Source organism: Lutra lutra, chromosome 2 (assembly GCF_902655055.1).
Source record: "Lutra lutra chromosome 2, mLutLut1.2, whole genome shotgun sequence".
Lineage (NCBI taxonomy): Eukaryota > Metazoa > Chordata > Mammalia > Carnivora > Mustelidae > Lutra > Lutra lutra.
In genome coordinates, this window is record NC_062279.1 from 104727090 (window position 1) to 104748482 (window position 21393).

The following is a 21393-nucleotide window of genomic DNA, read 5'->3' on the forward strand; positions in this document are numbered from 1 at the left end:
AACAAGGAAAATGATCCACAGGTATATTACTTTACACCATGGTTCTATGCATCTAAAGAGTCTTCAGAAACCAGTATTTTCCACATGTAGCAATCAATTGATTTTGCTTTCAGGAACAATAAAGGTAAAACTTCAAATATCATTTTTCTCAACACGTTATCATTAAAGAACTATATCAGTATAGAAGTTTCTTCCCAATAGAAAGTAAATTTCATAAAGTCAGAAGATTGTGTTTTTATTTCATTGTCTCTATTCCCAGTGCCTGAAAGAATGTCAGGCACATAATGGATGAATAATAATTATTTTTGAATGAATGAAAAAACAAATATTGGAGTTAGTAGAGAGGGAAACAAAACAAGCAAAAGAAAAAACAAGGGGCACCTGGGTGGCTCAGTGGGTTAAAGCCTCTGCCTTTGGCTCAGGTCAAGATCCCAGGGTTCTGGGATTGAGCCCCGCATCAGGCTCTCTGCTTGCCGGGGAGCCTGCTTCCTCCTCTCTCTCTCTCTGCCTGCCTCTCTGCTACTTGTGATTTCTGTCTGTCAAATAAATAAATAAAATCTTAAAAAAAGAAAAAACAACAAAGCAACTTCCTGGGACTCTTCAGCTGTTCTAAGACAGTCTACTGTAAACTGACCTGCAGGGACACCTGGGTGGCTCAGTTCGTTAAGCGTCTGCCTCCAGCTCAGGTCATGATCCCAGAGTTCTGGGACTGAGTGCCACATGGGGTTCCATACTCCCCAGGGAGTCTGCTTATTCCTCTGCCTGCTGCTCCTATGGCTTGTGCTCTTTCTCTTTCTCTCTTTCTAACAAATAAATAAACAAAATCTTAAAAAAATAATAATAAATAAACTGACCTGCAGCTCCTGAGTAATTTCCTTCTAGATTCCACCTGTGTCTTTTCAGTCAACTTGTTGACCTTCTAGGTGATGGGTACATAAATGATGCAGTCCCATAACCCTAACCCTAACCATTTAGATCCATGTGGACATGGGATAGAATTTGAGTTAAAATTTCTAGTTATCTCTTATACCCACATCTGGCTGACTATATATCTGTGTCCACTGAACTCTTCAGTGTTCCATCAATTTCAGTAATGAAGTGCCCAAACATTGAAGTTCTCATTACATAGCTTATGCCAAATAAAAGCTTTTCTCCTTGATCTAGGGAGGTGGTTTTTAACTGTCCTTAGAAATATGTTAATAAAATGTGCTCACCAGGGGCTTATGCCACAGCTTTTTGAGTCTTACGTATGACATCTAGGTCAGCAGCACTCCATATCATCTGCTTTGCCCTTGGTTTGTAATGTCTTTTAGTGGGTGAAAACAGAATTGTGAGAGACCAGGCTGATGCCCATTCCAATGACCATCTTCACCAAATATAATCACCACAGCAATCATGAGTGGTTGTCTTATTTAGAACTTTTTTCGAATGAATAGAGGGAATGACAACCTCTTCCACAATACACTGACTCTTAAATACAATAAAGCCATAACATAAAGATGTTTCAGCAAATACTACATTTACTATTTAATAAATACACATTGCATAATAACTATAGACCAAGAAATAATCAAAAGTTAAATGATTTGACAATAAATAACAGTTCTTGTAAGTTTATATTCTAAAAAGTATCCCACAAATATATACTACCCAGGTGATGTGAGGGTTAAGATGAAAAATAAAGAGATTAAGAAAAAACCATGAAACATGGTAAAAGAACAGAGTGATAGCATTGAGATTTACTTGTATTATTTATTTATTTATTTATTTATTTATCAGAGAGAGAGAACAAGAAAACACAAGCAAGGGGAGTAGCAGGCAGAGGAAGAAGCAGGCTCTCTGCTGAGCAAGAAGCCAGATTCAGGAGTCCATCTCAGGAACCTGGGGTCATGACCTGAGCCAAAGGCAAACGCTTAACCCACTGAGCCACCCAAGAGTCTCGGTAGTCTGTTTTGGACAGTGTGGTCCAAGACAGTATCTCTGATCATCTGAGATTTGGTAAAGATATAAAAGTCATGAACATGGTAACCAAATAAATATTTAGGGGAAGTTTACTTTGGGCAAAGATTACAAAAAGCATGGAGAGTGTTTGATGAACATAGAGAATATCAATGTGGCTGCAAAAGAGTGAGTGTGGCAGAGTGGGAAAAGGTAAGATCAGAGGATGAAAAATGGAATAGACAAAGTAGGGTTTTGTTAGTGTTGCTAAATTTAGAATATTTTCTTGATGAGATGGGAAACCACTGGAAATTTCTAAGCAAAAGGGTTGCATTATCTGACTTAAATTTTCAAGAATCACATAGGATGCTCTACTGGGAATAAACTAAAAGGAATTGATAGTAAAAGTATACAGACTAGTTAAAAACTACTCCAATTATGTGACTTGAACCAGAGTGGGAGCAATGGGTCTAGTAATAGAGATAAAATATAATCAAAGGTGGCGCTAACAAAATTAGCTAATGAATTAAGTACTATACACGAGAGAGACAAAAATGACTTAAGGGTGTTTACAAATGTTATGGCCTGATCTACTGGAAGGATTGAATTTCTAGTTACTGAGATATGGAATAATGTAGGAGAAGCAGGTTTGGTTGGAGGGAGAGATCAAGAATCAGGGTTTGAACAGTTCTAATTTGAGGTGCCTTTCCAAGTGGAGATGTATGAGCAAGATCTCTGAGACTCCTTTATTTTCTGTCTGTATGACTTGGGTTAAGCATTTTAATTTCTTAGTACTATCATGTTCCTCTCTATGATAAGCTGGTGATAATAATGGTACATACTTCATAGATTTGTTATGAGAATTAAATGAGGCAATTTATGCCATGAATACTTAGACAAATGCCTGGCTCACAGTAAGGGCTCAATAAATATCAGCTATTACTATTAGAGAGGTGATAGAAGATGATGAAATGTGGTCAAGTTTAGGAAACATTTCAAAAATGTTTTTGAATGATAAGATTGTCTTATCAATGTCTTACATTGTCTTACAATGATAAGATTGTCTAACAGATTGGATGAAGAGTGTAAGAAAAAAGGAAGAGCCAAAGATAACTCCAAGAATTTTTCCTTGAACATCAGAAAAATGGAGTTACTATTTAAAGAGCTGGTTGGAACTGGGAGAGAAAGAGTGTATAATAAGTAAGGAAAGAATAAAAATTTCATCTATACACATGTCAAGTTGGACATGCCCTCTAGACATTCATGTGAAGGTGTCAAGTAAGCAGGTACATTTTAAAACCTAGAGGTTTGATCAGAAATCCAAGCTGAAGATATTAAATTCAATAAGTCCTCATAATACAGAGGGGATTTCAAATCATGGGAATGGATGAGACCACCAAAAAAGGTGAGAATTGTTTGGAAAGGGGATAGGTCCTGGATGTGGGGAATTCAAATATTTAGAGGTCTGATGGACACAAGATAACTAGCTAGAAAGACAGAAAAGTGGTGGTCAGTAAGATAAGAAAAAAACCAAGAGAGTTAGTAAGACACAGAAGCTGAAGCAGAAAGTATTTTAAACAAGTGCGATTAATTAACTGTGTCAAAATTTGATTATAATTTACATGATAAAAGGATAGAAATTTAACCATTGGGTTCAGCATTGTGGAATTCACTGACCTTGATAAGAATATTTCATTGACACCGATAGGACAGAAGCTTGGGTTGGAGTAAGTTCTAGAGAGAATGAAAAAAGGAGGAATAGACTGATCACTATTAACAGTTCTTTCAAGAATTTGCTGCAAAGTGGGGCAATAGCTGAAATGGCATGTGGGGTTGAGAAGGTCTGTTTTGTTTTGTTTATGGTGAAAGAAAATATATAGGTATACACATACTTGTAAAGACATTTATACATTGTATACACCTATGTATTATGTATTTAAGTATATATGTACATACCATAATACTCATATTTATCTGAATAGGGAAATTGGTGTATTCAGGAGAGAGAAAATGGGGTCACATATAAAAATAAAATCCTTAAATATGTGAAAAGGACTCTAGCACCCAAAAGAAAATGTGGATCTATGTGTAAGTATAGACAGTTCACCTGGAAGAACTAACAGAAATTTAGGTATATGCATTCAGATGGAGATTGGTGCTATATGTGGTAAATGCCGCATGAAAAATTTCTCTCCTGGTTGTTTCTAAGCAATCAAAAAACTAGGATGCAATGTGTTCAACTAAGAGAGAAGAATGAGAATAGTGTTGGAAGTCTGAGGAGAAAAGAAAAGTATAAAATAGTCATGGAGAAGAGTGAAAGATTTTCTTCTTCTCAAAGAACCACGGTAGGATGGTCCACGAACACCATGGGCCCATTTGAGATTCATGGTGATGAATTTAAAATTAGACTGGTTGGCATGGGTGTTTTTATTAAGTCAGATTTAGATATTTGGTTATTTTCTATTTGACATCACTAACCTAGGCCACAGGTTCTTCATCAGCATAGACACCAGTCACACTGCACTTGCCCTCCAACCCCCCAGTGACAAAGAAATATCTATTCACAGAAGAAAACATTCTTAATATTGAGGAAATAAATATATATAGTTTAAGAAGCTCTAACAAAAATATCCTAACAATACCAAATGTTGGCAAAGATATGGAGCAACAGGAACTCTCATTCATTGCTAGTAGAAATATAAAATGGGACAGCGACTATGGAAGACAGTTTGGCAGTTTCCTACAAAGCTAAACTTAGTCTTACCATATGATCAGCAGTCACACTCTGTGGTGTTTACCCAAATGAATTGAAAACTTACGTTGATACAAAAACCTGCATAAGGGGACACATGGGTGGCTCAATTGGTTAAGCGACTACCTTCTGCTCAGGTCATGATCCTAGAGTCCTGGGATCAAGTCCTGCATCAGGCTCCATGCTCAGCAGGGAGTCTGCCTCTCCCTCTGACCCTCCCACTTCTCATGCTCTCTCTCTCTCATTCTCTTTCACTCAAATAAATAAATAAAATCTTAAAAAAAAAAAAACCTGCATTGGGATATCTGTAACAGCTTTATTAGTGACTGCCAAAACTGGAAGTAATCAAGATGTCCTTTAGTAGGTGAATGGATAAATAAACTGTGGTATATCCAGACAACAGAATTCAGTGCTAAAAAGAAATGAGTTATTAAGCCACAACAAGACATGGAAGAACCTTAAATACATATTATTAGTAAAAGAAGCCAACCTGAAGAGGCTATATGATTTCAAATATGTGACATTCTGGAAAAAAGGCAAAATCATGGATACAGTAAGATCAGTGGTTGCCAGAGGTCAGGGGAAAGGGGAGGATGAATAGGTAGAACCCAGAAGAGTTTTAGGGCAACGAAATTTTTCTGTATAATACTATAATGGCAGATGCATGCCATTATACATGGGCCCAAACCTATAGAATGTATGCCATCCAGACTGATCCATGATGTAAATTAAGGACTTTGGGTGATAAGCATATGCCAGCATAGTTTTATTGATTATAAAAAATGTATCACTCTCTAATGAAGGATATTGATACTACTATCATTCATGTGAGAGGTGGGGGACAGGGATAAATGGGAATTCTTTGCACTTTGCTTTAAATTAGCTATGAACCTAAAACTTAATTAAATTGTATTAAAATATATATTATATGAAATTAGACTGGAATATATATAGGAATATATATTTTCTTTGCATGAAAATATCTTCCTACTTGGCCTTCTGTGGTTGAATATTATATATTAAAGTTAAAGCATAACTCTTTCAGAGGCTCCCAGATGAAAGTAAATACCCATAGAGAGATTAAAATAAACAAACAAAACTGCAGAAACTTTTTTTTTAATTTTTAATTTTTTTATAAACATATAATATATTTTTATCCCCGGGGTACAGGTCTGTGAATCACCAGGTTTACACACTTCACAGCACTCACCATAGCACATACCCTCCCCAATGTCCATAATCACACCCCCCTCTCCCAAACCCCCTCCCCCCAGCAACCCTCAGTTTGTTTTGTGAGATTGTCACTTATGATTTGTCTCCCTCCCAATCCCATCTTGTTTCATTTATTCTTCTCCTACCCCCTTAAGCCCCCATGTTGCATCTCCACTTCCTCATATCAGGGAGATCATATGAGAGTTGTCTTTCTCTGATTGACTTATTTCGCTAAGCATGATACCCTCTAGTTCCATCCATGTCGTCACAAATGGCAAGATTTCATTTCTTTTGATGGCTGCATAGTATTCCATTGTGTATATATACCACATCTTCTTTATCCATTCATCTGTTGATGGACATCTAGGTTCTTTCCATAGTTTGGCTATTGTAGACATTGCTGCTATAAACATTCAGGTGCACGTGCCACTTCGGATCACTATGTTTGTATCGTTAGGGTAAATACCCAGTAGTGCAATTGTTGGGTCATAGGGTAGTTCTATTTTCAACATTTTGAGGAACCTCCATGCTGTTTTCCAGAGTGGTTGCACCAGCTTGCATTCCCACCAACAGTGTAGGAGGGTTCCCCTTTCTCCGCATCCTCGCCAGCATCTGTCATTTCCTGACTTGTTCATTTTAGCCATTCTGACTGGTGTGAGGTGATATCTCATGGTGGTTTTGATTTGTATTTCCCTGATGCCGAGTGATGTGGAGCACTTTTTCATGTGTCTGTTGGCCACTTTGCAGACTTTTCTTTGCAGAAATGTCTGTTCCTGTCTTCTGCCCATTTCTTGATTGGATTATTTGTTCTTTGGGTGGTGAGTTTGCTAAGTTCTTTATAGATTTTGGACACTCGCCCTTTATCTGATATGTCGTTTGCAAGTATCTTCTCCCATTCTGTCAGTTGTCTTTGGTTTTGTTAACTGTTTCCTTTGCTGTGCAAAAGCTTTTGATCTTGATGAAGTCCCAATAGTTCATTTTTGCCCTTGCTTCCCTTGGTTTTGGCAATGTTCCTAGGAGGAAGTTGCTGTGGCTGAGGTCAAAGAGGTTGCTGCCTGTGTTCTTCTCAAGGATTTTGATGGATTCCTTTCTCACATTGAGGTCCTTCATACATTTTGAGTCTGTTTTCATGTGTGGTGTAAGGAAATGGTCCGGTTTCATTTTTCTGCATGTGGCTGTCCAATTTTCCCAACACCGTTTGTTGAAGAGACTGTCTTTATTCCATTGGACATTCATTCCTGCTTTGTCGAAGATTAGTTGACCATAGAGTTGAGGGTCTATTTCTGGACTCTCTATTCTGTTCCATTGATCTATGTGTCTGTTTTTGTGCCAGTACCATGCTGTCTTGATGATGACAGCTTTGTAATAGATCTTGAAGTCTGGAATTGTGATGCCACCAACTTTGGCTTTCTTTTTCAATATTCCTTTGGCTATTTGAGGCCTTTTCTGGTTCCATATAAATTTTAGGATTGTTTGTTCAATTTCTTTGAAAAAAATGGATGCAGAAACTTTTATGTACATAAGATTACATACATTGTCACTTCCAAAGGATTTGTTTCAAACCCCTCATTTTTTTTAGTCTATTTAAGTTGCTTGGATTCTTTCAATTTCTCATACCCTACTTATGCTTTGTACATTGTGGCTAGATGGTAGAGTGTCCTTTATCTGCCAGCATCTCACAGATTCACTTTTTTTTTTTTTTTACCCCTTTTGTTCCTTTCTCTTAAGAAATTAGAAAGGTCTAAAAGGCATTTTGAGTGGGAATCCAAAATTCACACTGTACTAACTTAAATGCAGCTCAAAAAAACCTCTCCCACCCATGGCTTTATTATTTTTTAAATTTACAACAAAATTACAGTTCCCCTGACCACTGTATGAGTATTTCCTATTGATTGTTTAAGTCACAAGGACAGTGTAGGGTACAAAATGAGAAAAACTTATCTTACTGACTTGAAAGAAAATGCATCGTAAGGTAGACTACTTCTTCAAGAAAATGAAATAGACCTACATTTTATTACCCAAGAAACAAAGAAGAAAGAACTTTCTCCTTGGAAAATGTCTTATTTTTATTCTTTTTAAAGATTTCCTCTCTACTAAGGGAGCAGATAAAAAAACAACTGAATAGGGAAAGAAGGCAATCGTATAGAGAATACTTGTAAGTTTAAAAAAATGATGCTCGTAGAAAAAATAATTAGTAAGGGCATCCAGGGGACATATAAAACGGCAGAGCTATAACAGGTTACTATTAGCAAAGGATATAAAGGGAAGCATGTCAGAGATTAGAAGCGATTATAAAGTCAAGGCACGTAGTGGGAAGGGTGGGCTTGTTACTTTTCAGGGACAGAAGGAAAAGCAGAATGCATCAAGGTGAGGGTTGCATTTCTTAATAGCTACTTTACCTCAGTCATTGACAACAATTATAATGGGAACAGGATGCTCAGGGCAATAAGAGTTAATGAGAAAAACATGTAACTGGGCAAAATTTGAGTCATATTTAAAAAAATCTAAGTAACTTGGAAAGTATTCAAATCTGCAAATTATATGATATCCACTGTAGAATACTAATGTTTAAAAAGGTAAATCTAGCAATAGAACCATTATACCACATTCTAGAAAACTGTAGTTAATTTCTTTCAAGTTTTCTTTTTTCTTTTTAAATTACAAAAACCTTACATGAGCCTTGAAAAATAAAATAAAAAAATAAAAACTCTCCTTCATTATCCATCTTTCTTTAGATCTTCCACTCCCTGAACCAGTACACTGTCTAACCCTTAGGTAAGCCACTACTGACAGCTTAGGGAATATATATTCCAAGACTGCTTTTGAAGACTTAGACACACATTGCAAATATATATGTACAAATCAGTTATAAATCCCTGTTTACAGAGTAACTTCTGTTTTATTTAGTTGAACTGAAATTGTATAAATTGTCTTACTTAGAAACCTAATCTCTACTTGCTGTGGATCCCTTCCCCCTTTGTTTTTTGTTTTTTTGTTTTTTATTTTTTATTTATTTATTTGACAGACAGAGATCACAAGTAGACAGAGAGGCAGGCAGAGAGAGAGAGGGAAGCAGGCTCCCTGCTGAGCAGAGAGCCCGATGTGGGACTCGATCCCAGGACCCTGAGATCATGACCTGAGCCGAAGGCAGCGGCTTAACCCACTGAGCCACCCAGGTGCCCTCCCTTCCCCCTTTGTCTGGTGCTGTGCCATAGTATGACAGCCACAGTCTCATGGCCACTGCAACAAGATCTCACACGTGGACCTGAATGCCGGTGTCTGAGCATGGCTGCGTCCACAAGACAGCCCCAATTCGCATCCAGTTTTTGACCTTCATTTCACCGATATCTTTCCCCTGCCTCCCCTCATTTTCAACTCTAAGGTCTCTTTATTTCCATGTATTCTCTCTGTCCTACTCTTCTGGTTTGGAGACCATACCTCACCCAAAAAGTGCAATAGTATCTTAGCCATCCTCCTACTACCTTCCTTTTCCCTATGATCTGTTTTATTGTTTTATATGTTAAAACATGAGCCAAATCACATGACTCTCCTACTTAAGCTTCTTTAATGGATGCCTCTTGCCCCTAGTACAATTTAAGTTATTACAGTGATCTACAAGGCCCTTGTGATCTGGCCTCTTTACCTGCAGGACTCATCCTCTTCTGTCTCCACCTGCTTACTCTGTTCTGGACACACTAGTCTCCCGGTTCTGTGAACCCACCAAACGTGTTTCCACCTTAAGGCCATTCTATTGCCTCATTATACCTTCTGCTTACAATGTTCTTCACAGAGATATTTTTAAAGTGTTTATTCAAAAGTTACTTTTTCACTGAAATGTTAGATGACTGCCCTATCTAAAATTTTGTTCTTTTATAGCTAATACTTCATATTTTCTTTAGAAGTCATCACCAATATAGCATACATTTCATTTTTTATTGTGCTTACAGTTTCCAACTCTACAATGTAAACTCCATGAAGGCAAATAATTCTATTCATTACTATATTCCAAGTCTCTAGTAATATGTCTACATATAGAAGATCTTCAATAAATATCCTTTAAATGAATGAATGAATGAATGGCAGGAAATTTACTACTGCTCTTACCCTATGCTGAAGTCATAGGAAATACTTCAAAGTTGTCTCAAATCTATTTTTTACTAGATTGGTAGTTTCTTTATTTTCATATTCTGTTGAATGGAAGAAATCAATTAAAATCTTGTTTTGTGGGGAACTTCCTTGGAAATGGCTAGACATAATTTCCATCCTAGGACTTGCTAAATATATCTGGTAATTATACCATTTTGAAAAATATGCAACCACAAAGCCCAGGTTTAGGAAATTTTCACCATCCAAATTCTTCTTTCAATTCTCTCCTAGTTCTTGAAATATTTTCATAAAAGGGGAATGGTGAAACCTTGAGTTATTTTAGTCATGAGTACTCAGGGAACACAGAGTTTTCAAAAAAAATTTTTTTTTAAGGTTTTATTTATTTGACAGAGAGACGGAACACAAGCAGGGGAAGTAGGAGAGGGAAGCCTCATGTGGGGCTTGAACCCAGAACTTCAGGATCTTGACCTGAGCTGAAGGCAGATGCTTAACAACTGAGCCACCCAGGTGCCCCCTGACTTTTCACATTTAAAAGCCAATATTGACTTTTCTGTTCAGAAAAACTGTGTTATGTCAAGCATAGTAAATGAATGACTAGAGAATGATCAAGCATAGAAATCCCTACTCATCACTGGGGATAATCACAGAATAGCATAAAATAACAGAAGCAAACAACAAAACTTATACTTTAGTATATCAAAGCATTTTTATTTACTTTGTTAGCTATGAATATATAATACTTTAATATGACTGGAATTAAACTACTCTTGATTTGCCTTCTCCTTGCCCCCACTTAACAGTATACATTGGAAAGTATTCCTTAATAGAATTAATGGTCTTATCTTATTCTTTTGAACAGGGCCAAGTCCTTAGTATGATTGTACTAAATATATATTATTGTTGCAGCATGAAAGGTAACATAATCAAATTATGACAATTTGAGAAGAGTTGAATAAATGGTCTGTGTACAAGAGTGTAGCTAAGGTGTAGAGAAAACAGAAAAGACAGTACAGAAATCTGAAGAGAAGCAGTAGGAGTTGCCAAAATTCAGGGAGTCTGAAATGAGGCAGTTAACCAGGGATTACTCATCTTGACCTTACTCCCCTTTCTCTCTTGGATCCCCAACCAGGATCTTGTTTGATTAAACTCAACAAACAAACAAAATACAAGGAAGCTCATTGACGTTGCCTTTTACCAGCCTCCAAGGGCAGAGAAAAGGATGAAGAAGGGAAGAAGAAATAGCAGATTTTGATTTATCCTTCCAGAAAAATCTGTAAAACATATCATACACATACACATCTTCATATTGACTTCACCATCATGAGTTTTTGTACTATCTAGAAATCTCTCTGCATCAGCACAGATAAACTTTCTCTTCTAGTATCAGCATAAATACAGTTGTACCATAAAACATTCAACATAATTCATCCTCTATAGATAAATTTTACATTGTTTTCAATTGTTTGTTACTTACAAAAATACTACAAGGGTTGTATATATATTTTCCACTCTTACAAATCTGTCTGTAGGCTAAATTACTAGACATGTATTTTTTATTTGAAGGAAAGTATCTTTTTAAATTTTTTTAGTAGGAATTATATCATACAGGAAGTGCATATAACAGGTATGTAAAATTGCTAGTATTCAAGAAGCATCTCTTTGCCTTCTCCCATTCCCAGAAAGGTTAACTGAATCTTCATTTTTGTGATAATTATTTCTTTAAAATTATTGATCACAGTATTTATATATATTTTAATTTCATATAAATGTAATTGTACATTTGTGGGGTTTTTTTGTAATCTTCTGTTTTTGCTCAACTTTTGGTGAGAGTCTACCATGTTGTGGCATTTAGTTATGACTTAGTCATTTTCATTGTATAGCATTCTCTATGCCACATTGATTTTTTATAGTTTTCTTCTATTATAAAATATGTTAAAGTGGATAATCCTGTATATGTATCCAGGAAAACAAGGGGAAGATTTCTTTTGAGTCATACCAATGAGAGAATTGCCTAGGCATAAAGTACCTGGACTTTTAATATATATTGCACAATGACAAACCATTTCCCCAAGACCTTTATAATCTATGCTTCTACTATCAATGTTGAAGTATTGCTACTGCTCTACCTCTTGACCCCTGATAATGTTAGATGTTGGCTTGTTGAGAATTTAGCTAAACTTCTCTATATTATTGCTCTGCTGTGTATGCAAATCAGCAAGCTTGTCACTAAATGTAAGATACCCATAAAAGCAGCCTGGGCATTGGTCAGCACTACAGCCTACCAAAACGTACTGGCTCTACACTCAGGTTCTAGGGTCCAACTCTAATGATTCTACTATCATTGTACTAGTACTAAGGAGGCTGACCCCAAGCCCAGTGAGGTGGATTGAGGCACTCTAGACAGGTAAGCGGCCATCTACAAGTCCACGATAGGCACCAGGGATGTCCACGACATATCTTTCCAGTGACAATTTGTAAGATCAACTCGCTGAAGGATAATAGAGAATTAGAAATAAGCTCAAAACTTTACACACCTTGAGATGCAAAATACTTTAAAAGATTGTGTAGCAGAGGGAGAATAAAGGTCCAACTGGCTGTTGAGAGTGCTTAATATCAGCTCAATGCCACAGAAATGAGACAATTTGCTGGTATTTCCAAGATCCCAAAATGCATTACCTTTTAAATGACCCCAGGACATTATCCTAGGGACTCACAGCTCCCCAGAGAATGTTCCACCTCTTGCGGGCAATCGCTCATTTTGACTGGTGGCCCACTGGAACAAGGGCAATAACCAGAAGTTTTTAGCTCTTTAGACACAAAGAGCCTAAGTCATGGTAATTCCAGGTAACCCCTCTAAATTCCCCAAGGGAAACTCATTAGGCATAGCAGGTAAAACTGTAAAGGGAGTAAGAATTAAGCTGGATGAATCTTATTTCCAAAACGTATCCAGGCCAGCAAAATTTGTATCATCATCATCTCTAAGCAATTTGCAAGAGGTTTATCCCCTTGACTTCTGTATTATAAAAGACTTGTATTGGACAATTTGCCATCACTCAGATTGCCAATGTGTGGAAGATGGTGAGACCATCACAAAATTAAAATGGTAAGGGGAGAATTTATCTGGTGAACTCATGTTAGTAGAATTATCTTTAATACCAGAGGAGTGGGGAAATTGCCAGTAGTAACAAGGCAGCCTTTGGAAAAGACTGGTAGTTGGTATAGGGTGTTTAGAGACATGAGGGCAAGGAATTAAGAAATCTTACAGCCTGGGGTACAATGCCTGTCCTTTGGGGGGGACCACCTATTGTTTAAAAGCTTGATGGGTATGTTTTTTTTTTTTTTTAAAGATTTTATTTATTTATTTGTCAGAGACAGAGGGAGAGAGAGCGAGCGAGCACAGGCAGACAGAGAGACAGGCAGAGGCAGAGGGAGAAGCAGGCTCCCTGCCAAGCAAGGAGCCCAATGTGGGACTCAATCCCAGGACCCTGGGATCATGACCTGAGCCGAAGGCAACCGCTTAACCAACTGAGCCACCCAGGCATCCCGATGGGTATGTTTTTGAGTAGGCCATTGTGCCTCTCTGTAAGTCTGGTTGCTTGGGGCTAGCAAGCCAGATGGAAATTACACAAAATACCACGTTCCAGCGCCCGTGACCAAACAGCCTGGGAGGTAAAATGGATACCTTAGTCTAAGTCTATAATGGCTGGTGGGCCAAGGGAGACAAGCACTACCTGGTTAAGAGGATTACAAGATGGAAAGCTGCATTTCAGGAGGCAGTAGCTTGCAGGAGTCCTGTGAAGTATCCATGATGGTGTTTGCATAGCCATTATATCCAGCAGAGGGCGCCAGTGGTCCAATAAAATCAATTTGCTGTCCTGAATATGGCCTGTGTCCCTAGGGCACATTTCCTCACCTGGGAGTCCTCCAGAATTTTGTTTGGTAGTAAAGGGAACGATTATTTACCACCCCGTCAGTATGCCCAGTCAGTGAGTGTTGTCACCCCTCTATGGCCTGGTATAATATGGATCTACTCTGCCAGTGGGTATGGCAGAAAGCAGAAATTGCCACCTCCACTTCTCCCACATCTATCCATGAGCCCTGATGTATATAAAACATGACCCTATCCCACTCTCCCTGAGGTCCTTGATTTTGCCATGGCTTTTGTCATTGCCAGGGAGGGCAATGACTGAGAACGGGATTTCAAACAGTGGATAGGCTTCATCATACGTTTCATCATTATTGTCTTAGTTAAATGTGCTTCACAATGACTTGAGAAAACAATACCTACATCCTTTAACATATCTGGTACCCAGAGGATTGCTAGTCCTGTTGCTGAGGCATTACAGAATGGACTGCAGAGAGGTGAGCTAAACAACTCCATAATATTGTTGCCTTGACATCCATTTTATGTGACTAAGTGACCTGCAGGGGTCTTTTGCTGACGCTAGACCCTCCTGGGAGCATATATGCCTTAGAAAACATCCAGCAGAGTCATAATAGATGGAAGTTCCTGATATGACTCCTACAATTGCCCTTGTCATAAGCACTCTCCCAGGGCTTTTCCCTTGTGTGCCCCTTAGATAAGGGGCAATGTTTACCAAATGTGATGCTTACCAAAACTCCATTCTTTTTGGCTTGAATTGGCCAATCTGGACTTAGCACAGGGACACCAAAGCACATCCAAGGCCCTAATAAAGGCACACGCCCCTGGTCCTGCCTCTCTTTCTGCCTACTTCTTGCTTCAACCTCCCTGTGTAGTATGCCATGTCTTCAAGCATGTCATCTAACTCCTCCAGAAATTATGAGTAATATCTCTATTTCACTTTCCTTTGTGGTCTCTTGTTGATCGATGGCTCACCATCCAATAGCAGTGCTCTATTTACCAAATGTTAATTTAACAAAGTCCCAACATGGCTAGATGCCATTCTTGTAGATGTGAAATAAATTCTATTTGTGATTTTGACTGGTATTTTCTGAATTTAAGTTGAGGTTGAGTACTTAGCTTTCATATATTTACCAAGCATTTGAATGTCTTCTATATATATCTATTAAAGTACTTTGGCCCACTTTTCATTAATTTGTCTTTTTTTCACCGACAGGTAGATATTAGTCTTGCATCAGTTACATGTGTCTCAAGCAACTTCTACTTGTAGCTTGCCTTTTATCTCTCATTATGGTATATATTGATGAAAAAATCTTAATTTGTGACTTTTTGTATGTTTATTTTAATTAAATATATCAAGGCAGAGGTCATTAAGATAGTATTCCATATCATTTTCTAAAATGAGTAGTTTTGACTTTCATATAGAGACTTTAATTCATCCAGACTTGCTTTTTAAGTGTGAAGTGATGCAAGATTTCAGTCTCATGATCTTGCATATAGATATCCAGTTTTGTTAACAGTAGTTACTGAAAAATCCACTCCTTCCTACTGATCTTACAATAAGATCTCAGTCATAAATGAAATTCCCACATATGTGGAAGACAATGTTTACAGTCAATGTTACATTCCACTGGTCTATTTCCAGGTACTATAATGTCTTCATAACTATAGTACCTATTGAGTTTTGTCTTGATTATTTGCTAACCTATCTTTCATCTTTTCCTACTCAACAACATCTTGGCTTTTGAACTTCTACCTATATTCCAGAAATCTAAACAAGAATTTGGGGAGGGCTGTTGTTTTTATAATATTGAATTCTTCAATCTATGATTATGATATGTACCTTCACCTACTTAGTTTTTCTTAAATTTCACTCAATAACATTTTATAATTATATAATAATTCTAAGAACGGAATAACTCGAACAATCCAATGCTCCTAGTGATAGCAGTTAGAAAAGTGGTTGAAATAAGTTAAAAATTTTTTCGAAGACATTGGAGTGCTACCAAGGAAACCAAGAATTAAGGGAAGAAATTTTAAAAAGGAAGAGCTGTGAGGGTGAAGTGAGCCAACATTTTATGAGAAATTCAGGAAGACAGTTGATAAAAAGGACAAAGAATTGAGCAATAGATAATAAGTCTCATGAGACCAGAGGAGGGGAAATGCAGACATGAGAGATTAGAAATTGGAAAAGTAATTCCAGTTATTGTGGAATTTTATCTTAATACATTTTTTTGTACCATTGTACAGGTAATGACAAATATTAGAGGTCTTCAGCACTTGAAGTGCTGATATTTGATCATGTTTTTGGACTTATCATCAATTTCACTGATAATAATTTTCATTTTCCTATTAGCTTTATCCTGTGGATTTTTTATTTCAGATGTATTTTTCACATCCCAAACTTCCACTGAAAATATTTTTTTCTATTTCCCCCCTGACATGTCCTATTTTTATATTCTTTGAGTGTCTTATGTTTAATTTCATGAAGCACAGTTTTGCCCATGTCTTTGAAGCCCTTTAATGATAATTGCCACATTTGGGTTGTCTTGAGATTGCATCTATTGATTGTCTCTTTCTTTAAGAATGATTTGTATTTTCCTGACTCTTTGCATGTTGGGTACTTTTGGATTGACATTGTGAGTATTAAATTTTACAGACTGAATTTTGTAGTATTCTTCTGATAAGTGATGAAATTTTTATTTTAGCAGGAAGTTAATCTGCTTAGGCTTAGACTTCAGGTTCTGTCATGCTTTACTTTGGTGGTGGTTCATATCTCAGTTAATAATACTTTCAATCTGTCCCATTCTTGCAAAGTCCAGGAGTCAGTGAGAGACATTATCATTGTTTCTATACAGAATTTGGGCTTCCTTTTTTTGGCTTCCTCCCTTCCAGTATTCCCCTAGTATCTGGCAATTTTCTCCTAGGTCTTCCACACAGAAATATGTTAAACTTTCTATTGGAGTTTTAGCCTCCATCCACTGTTACCACAATTTCAGCTCCTGTCTTAGAAGGGCCACAAAAATGGATGTACTTTTTTCACTATGCACTTTTCACTTAATTCACTTTTCAGTTTTTTTCCAAAGTCTACATGCATTGATCATTTTCCAGAGTCCTTCAATAATTGACTATTTATAGAAATTATAGTTTATAGTTTACAGAAGTTATAGTTCTTATCTATGGCAGGGCCATTTTTTTTTAAAGGAAATCATTGCCTTAAGAAAAAGCAGAATTCTCTTCCTCTACCTTTTACCACGATTTCTGTTTATCTGCTAGAATTCCTCATCTATTCAAATGCACTGCCCAATCTTCCACTAAATCTGCCAACATACATGTCTTTTTTATAGTAAAGTTTTTGTCTGTTTATTCCAACACCTGGAGATCTCTGCATCTTTTTCTCCTAAGTTTTTTTTTTCCCCTCTTAATTCTCATATATCCTTCTTCTTTGCATGTATCGTAATTTGATATTATACTAGACAGTCATGTAAAAATACTGGTTGAGGGTTGTTGGAGGAGAAGTGGGTAGGAAGAAGGGGTAACTGGGTGATGGATATTAAGGAGGGCATGTGATGTAATGAACACTGGGTTCTTTATGCAACTGATGAATGACTGAACTCTACCTCTGAAACTAATAATAGAGTATATGTTAACTAGTTGAATTTAAATAAAAGAAGTTTAAAACAATGGAGGCTGAAGAAAATAATATATACTCCAGAAAAGGACGTGTGTCTTTTCCTGACAGGCTGCTCGTACCAAAGGCTGAGTCGATGTAAGCTGCTATTGAGCTGGGTCTGAGCTTTATTACAGCTTTAGTTAGATTCACTTCACCACATGCTTCAAATATTTTGAGAGCAGGATCAAGATTTTATTTTCAGTAGAGCTTTGAGTCTCAGCACTTGTGAGACTTTGCATATCTCTATACTTTACAGCTCAGCAGCCAATTTTCAAACTTGTAGGAGACCTTTGTCTGCGTGACAGCCTAGCCACCCACTTTTTTTGTTGTTGTTTCTCTAGTGGGGAATTGCCTTTGGTTCTCAGAACTCCTCTGGGCATGTATTGATTTAGGAGAACTCTCTTCACCCTGCTGCTCTGCCCCTTGCCTTTGGAGGGCCATTTCTGTGTCCTTGGTGAAAGCTCTGTGGCCCCAGAGGGATTTCTCTCAGCTCTCCTGATGAGTTCCCAGCCTTCAGAGATACACACTATGTTTTACTAAGTGCCCTGTGTCCCAGAGAAATTGTTTTTATCTCTTGACCTGTCCACAGGGTCTTGTGGAAATGCACTGAGGGGGAGAAATCTTTTTCAACTCTCTCGCCTTTTATCAGGCTTAAATTCAGTAAACTGTTCATCTAGTGAAGACCTATGGAAAATTATGCATGCAAACTTACTAAGTCACTGGGGCTCCTCTAAAGTCTACTCCTTCATGCCAGGCTACATGTTGACATTAAATACAGCTAAATGTGTGGCTGGTTTTTCCTTACCCCATCTATAGAGAATCCTTCCTCTTTCTACCTGAAAGCAGTCATGGGTATCTCCTCCACTAGGAGAGACATAACTTTCTGCATCTTCTGAAATGTAGTTTTTTTCTTTGTTGGTTGGTTTTGTTTTATTTGTTTGTTTGTTTGTTTTTAAGTCTTTGCCTTCTCTGCTCAGAGAAGTGTTTTACCTTATGGTAAAACACAATAGGAAGTGAAATGATTTTTATCTTATCCAGCTTGTTCTCATTGTTAAGATAGAAATAACAATTCCATGTGGCCTTTTATATTCTAACTAGGACCAGAATTGTGTCCCTGAGTTTTCAGTTTTCTTCTATAGTCATTTTTTCTGGTTTTGCAGGCATATATATAGATTAGAAATCTAGCCTTGTACCACCATCTTCCTAAAATTCCTGCTTGTTTTCCATTCTTAATCATGTTTGCATGCTGAAAAAAATCAAACCATTATTTTTCATATTTATTGCAAATTTCTGCACAAGCATCAAACTCTGAACTGAAAAGAACGTTAGTGACAACTCTATTCCCAATATTACATATGGAAAATTGGTTTCTTAATTTTTACATTAAATGTTATGAGATTTTAGAAAAATGATATTAAAGATTAATTTGAAAGTACCTGATACCCATTTAGATTTAATTTGAAATAATTTATGATATGTGCTTATTTCAATCTTTTATTTTTAAGGAAATATTTTAAAAACTACAGCAAATCAAAACATGCTAAGAGAGAATAAGAAGATGCACAAACTAAAGTTAGAAATAAAGCAAACATCAAACAACTTGTGCCAAGAAACCCCTCGAAATACTTGACGAATAATAGTGTCAGATATATAACAATATCTAATATTGATTAGATAGTATGTTCTAGGATTTTGAACCTTCATTATTCTGTTTTTCATATCTTAAGAAATATCCAGTGGATTTTTAAATTTCAGGTGTTGTATTTTTCAGATCCAGAATTTCCCCACTTTTTTTTTTTTTTGTCTACTTCTCTGCTGACATGTCCTATTTTGGGGATAGATTGGGAAAGTCTAACATTTGAATGGTCTGTCAGTTATCAATCCATTTTCTTTCAACTCCAAATCCACTCTTCATTGTCTCTCTTATAATATTGGAACATTTCTCCATCACTAATTGGCATAATATTAAGCTTATCATTACTAGGCACTCTGATGTATGTTATTCTTGGCAAGATTTACACTCCCTGTGGGCTGTTTCCTCTGTCATCCCAAAGAAAGAATTCCCAGTGAGTTCTACTCTAGTGGTATCTCCCCATGGATGAGATGAGTTAGGTGGCTTCACAATGAATTCTAAAGCATGACACTTCCCCATGGGTAGCTTTCCAGTAAATACTGGAGATATGGCACTTCACTACCTTCTCTACTCTCCAGGAGGCCAAGCTGTACCCCTTTCAAGTAGGTCTGGATCTTGGCCCTGGTATTATACCTCTTCCACATATGTTCCTTACTAGGGTGCTCAGCATCAGCCCTAGGGATAGTTGCTGTTCCACAGAACTACTATCTCTATACGCTTTAGAATATGCTTTATAGCTAGTCCAACAACTCCAATCTCCTGTTCAAATTAATGCATCAATTCTATTTCCTGACAGGACCCTGAACAATTCAGATGAGAGTACTACCAAAGAAGTGGGACAGGACAGGTTCTAAGGAAAAGTTGTCCATTCTGGTTTCAAAACCCAGATGGGAAAAGAATATGTTAATAAACAGTATTAGTAGATTGTTGTGGAAATCTAGGATGACAATATTGAAAAATTGTAGGAGTTTAGAAAATTACAACAAACTTAATCTGGAGACTGAGAATGTAAAAGCAGTTTATAGGGGCACCTGGGTAGCTCAGTCCATTCAGTGTCCAATTCTTGATTTCTGCTCAGGTCATGATCTCAGGGTTCTGGGATCAAAACTTGCATTGGGCTCTGCACTCAGTGGGGAGTCTGCTACTTTGCCTCTCTCTCTCCCTCTGCCCCTCCCCCTGAACACAAGGGTTTTACTCTCTCTCAAATGAATAAATAAATCTTTAAAAAAAAAAGCAGTTTATACTCAGGCACAGGCAGGCAACTTCACAGAAGTATTTTAATGGGGATTAGGGATAAAAGAACTATATTAAAAATACAGAGCTATTTTCAGTCACTAAGAATAGGCAATACCCCTTCTTAACATAAATGGAGAATTAGTCTCGTTATCAAGACATATTTAAGCACAAGGAAAAAATTCCGGGCATAAATGCTAGAATTACAGGTAATTTTTACTTTCTACTTATACACTTTTTAAACATTTCATGTAATTAATATGTATTACAAATGTAATTAAAAAAATGTAAATTAAAAAAAATTAACAAATGGCCCTGAGCTATAAAAGTTTAGATTATGTCTCAAAACAAGTCAAAAGTGCAACTGATATTTATAGGTAAATATCAGGTAAAAAAAACAAGATTATCTTAATGCTGATAACAATGTATTACTTTGGACTACTAAAATATTTTCTACTAAAGTTAAGAATGGGACAAGATGAGGCTGATAGTGGAGATACCAAGTGTCTCCAGACCATGACGGAGGGAAGCACACTGTGGATACTGTGAAACAACTAGGTACCACACCTGCCAGTTTCTTTTGTCAATAATTCTTATTACAATTTGGTATGACTAATGAAGAAAAATGTATACTTACCAAGATGGCTTCCTTACATCAGTAATGAATCATGATGAATCATGAATATGAATCAAACTTTCTTGTAGTATCTACTACTGAAGAGAAAAACAACTGAAACAAACAAAACCCTAAGTCATTTGTTCACTTCCCCCGCCTGACAACTGCATTTGGTTCTTTTTCAAATTTTGGAATATTGTCCTAGAAATCTTGAATCTAATATTATTATAATCTAAATATTCTGCACTTTCTATATTGAAACAACTATAAATACTTTCTGAGGTAAGCCTGAACTTTATTTTTGGCAATAAAATTAACAAAAAAGACTGTGATGTAATTATTAATC

At 36.9% G+C, this 21393-nt stretch overlaps 1 long non-coding RNA gene across 1 annotated transcript in view; it reads right to left on the reverse strand.

The window, feature by feature from the left end:
- The window catches only part of LOC125094270 (uncharacterized), an 81949-nt gene extending 60802 nt beyond the window's left edge, over nucleotides 1–21147 (reverse strand). The window contains exons 1-2 of the long non-coding RNA XR_007125434.1: nucleotides 21069–21147; nucleotides 1215–1306 (exon numbers count right to left, since the gene is read on the reverse strand). This is a non-coding gene — a long non-coding RNA (uncharacterized LOC125094270). The remainder of the gene's footprint in view (nucleotides 1–1214; nucleotides 1307–21068) is intronic.
- Between the last annotated feature and the right edge of the window lie 246 nt (nucleotides 21148–21393).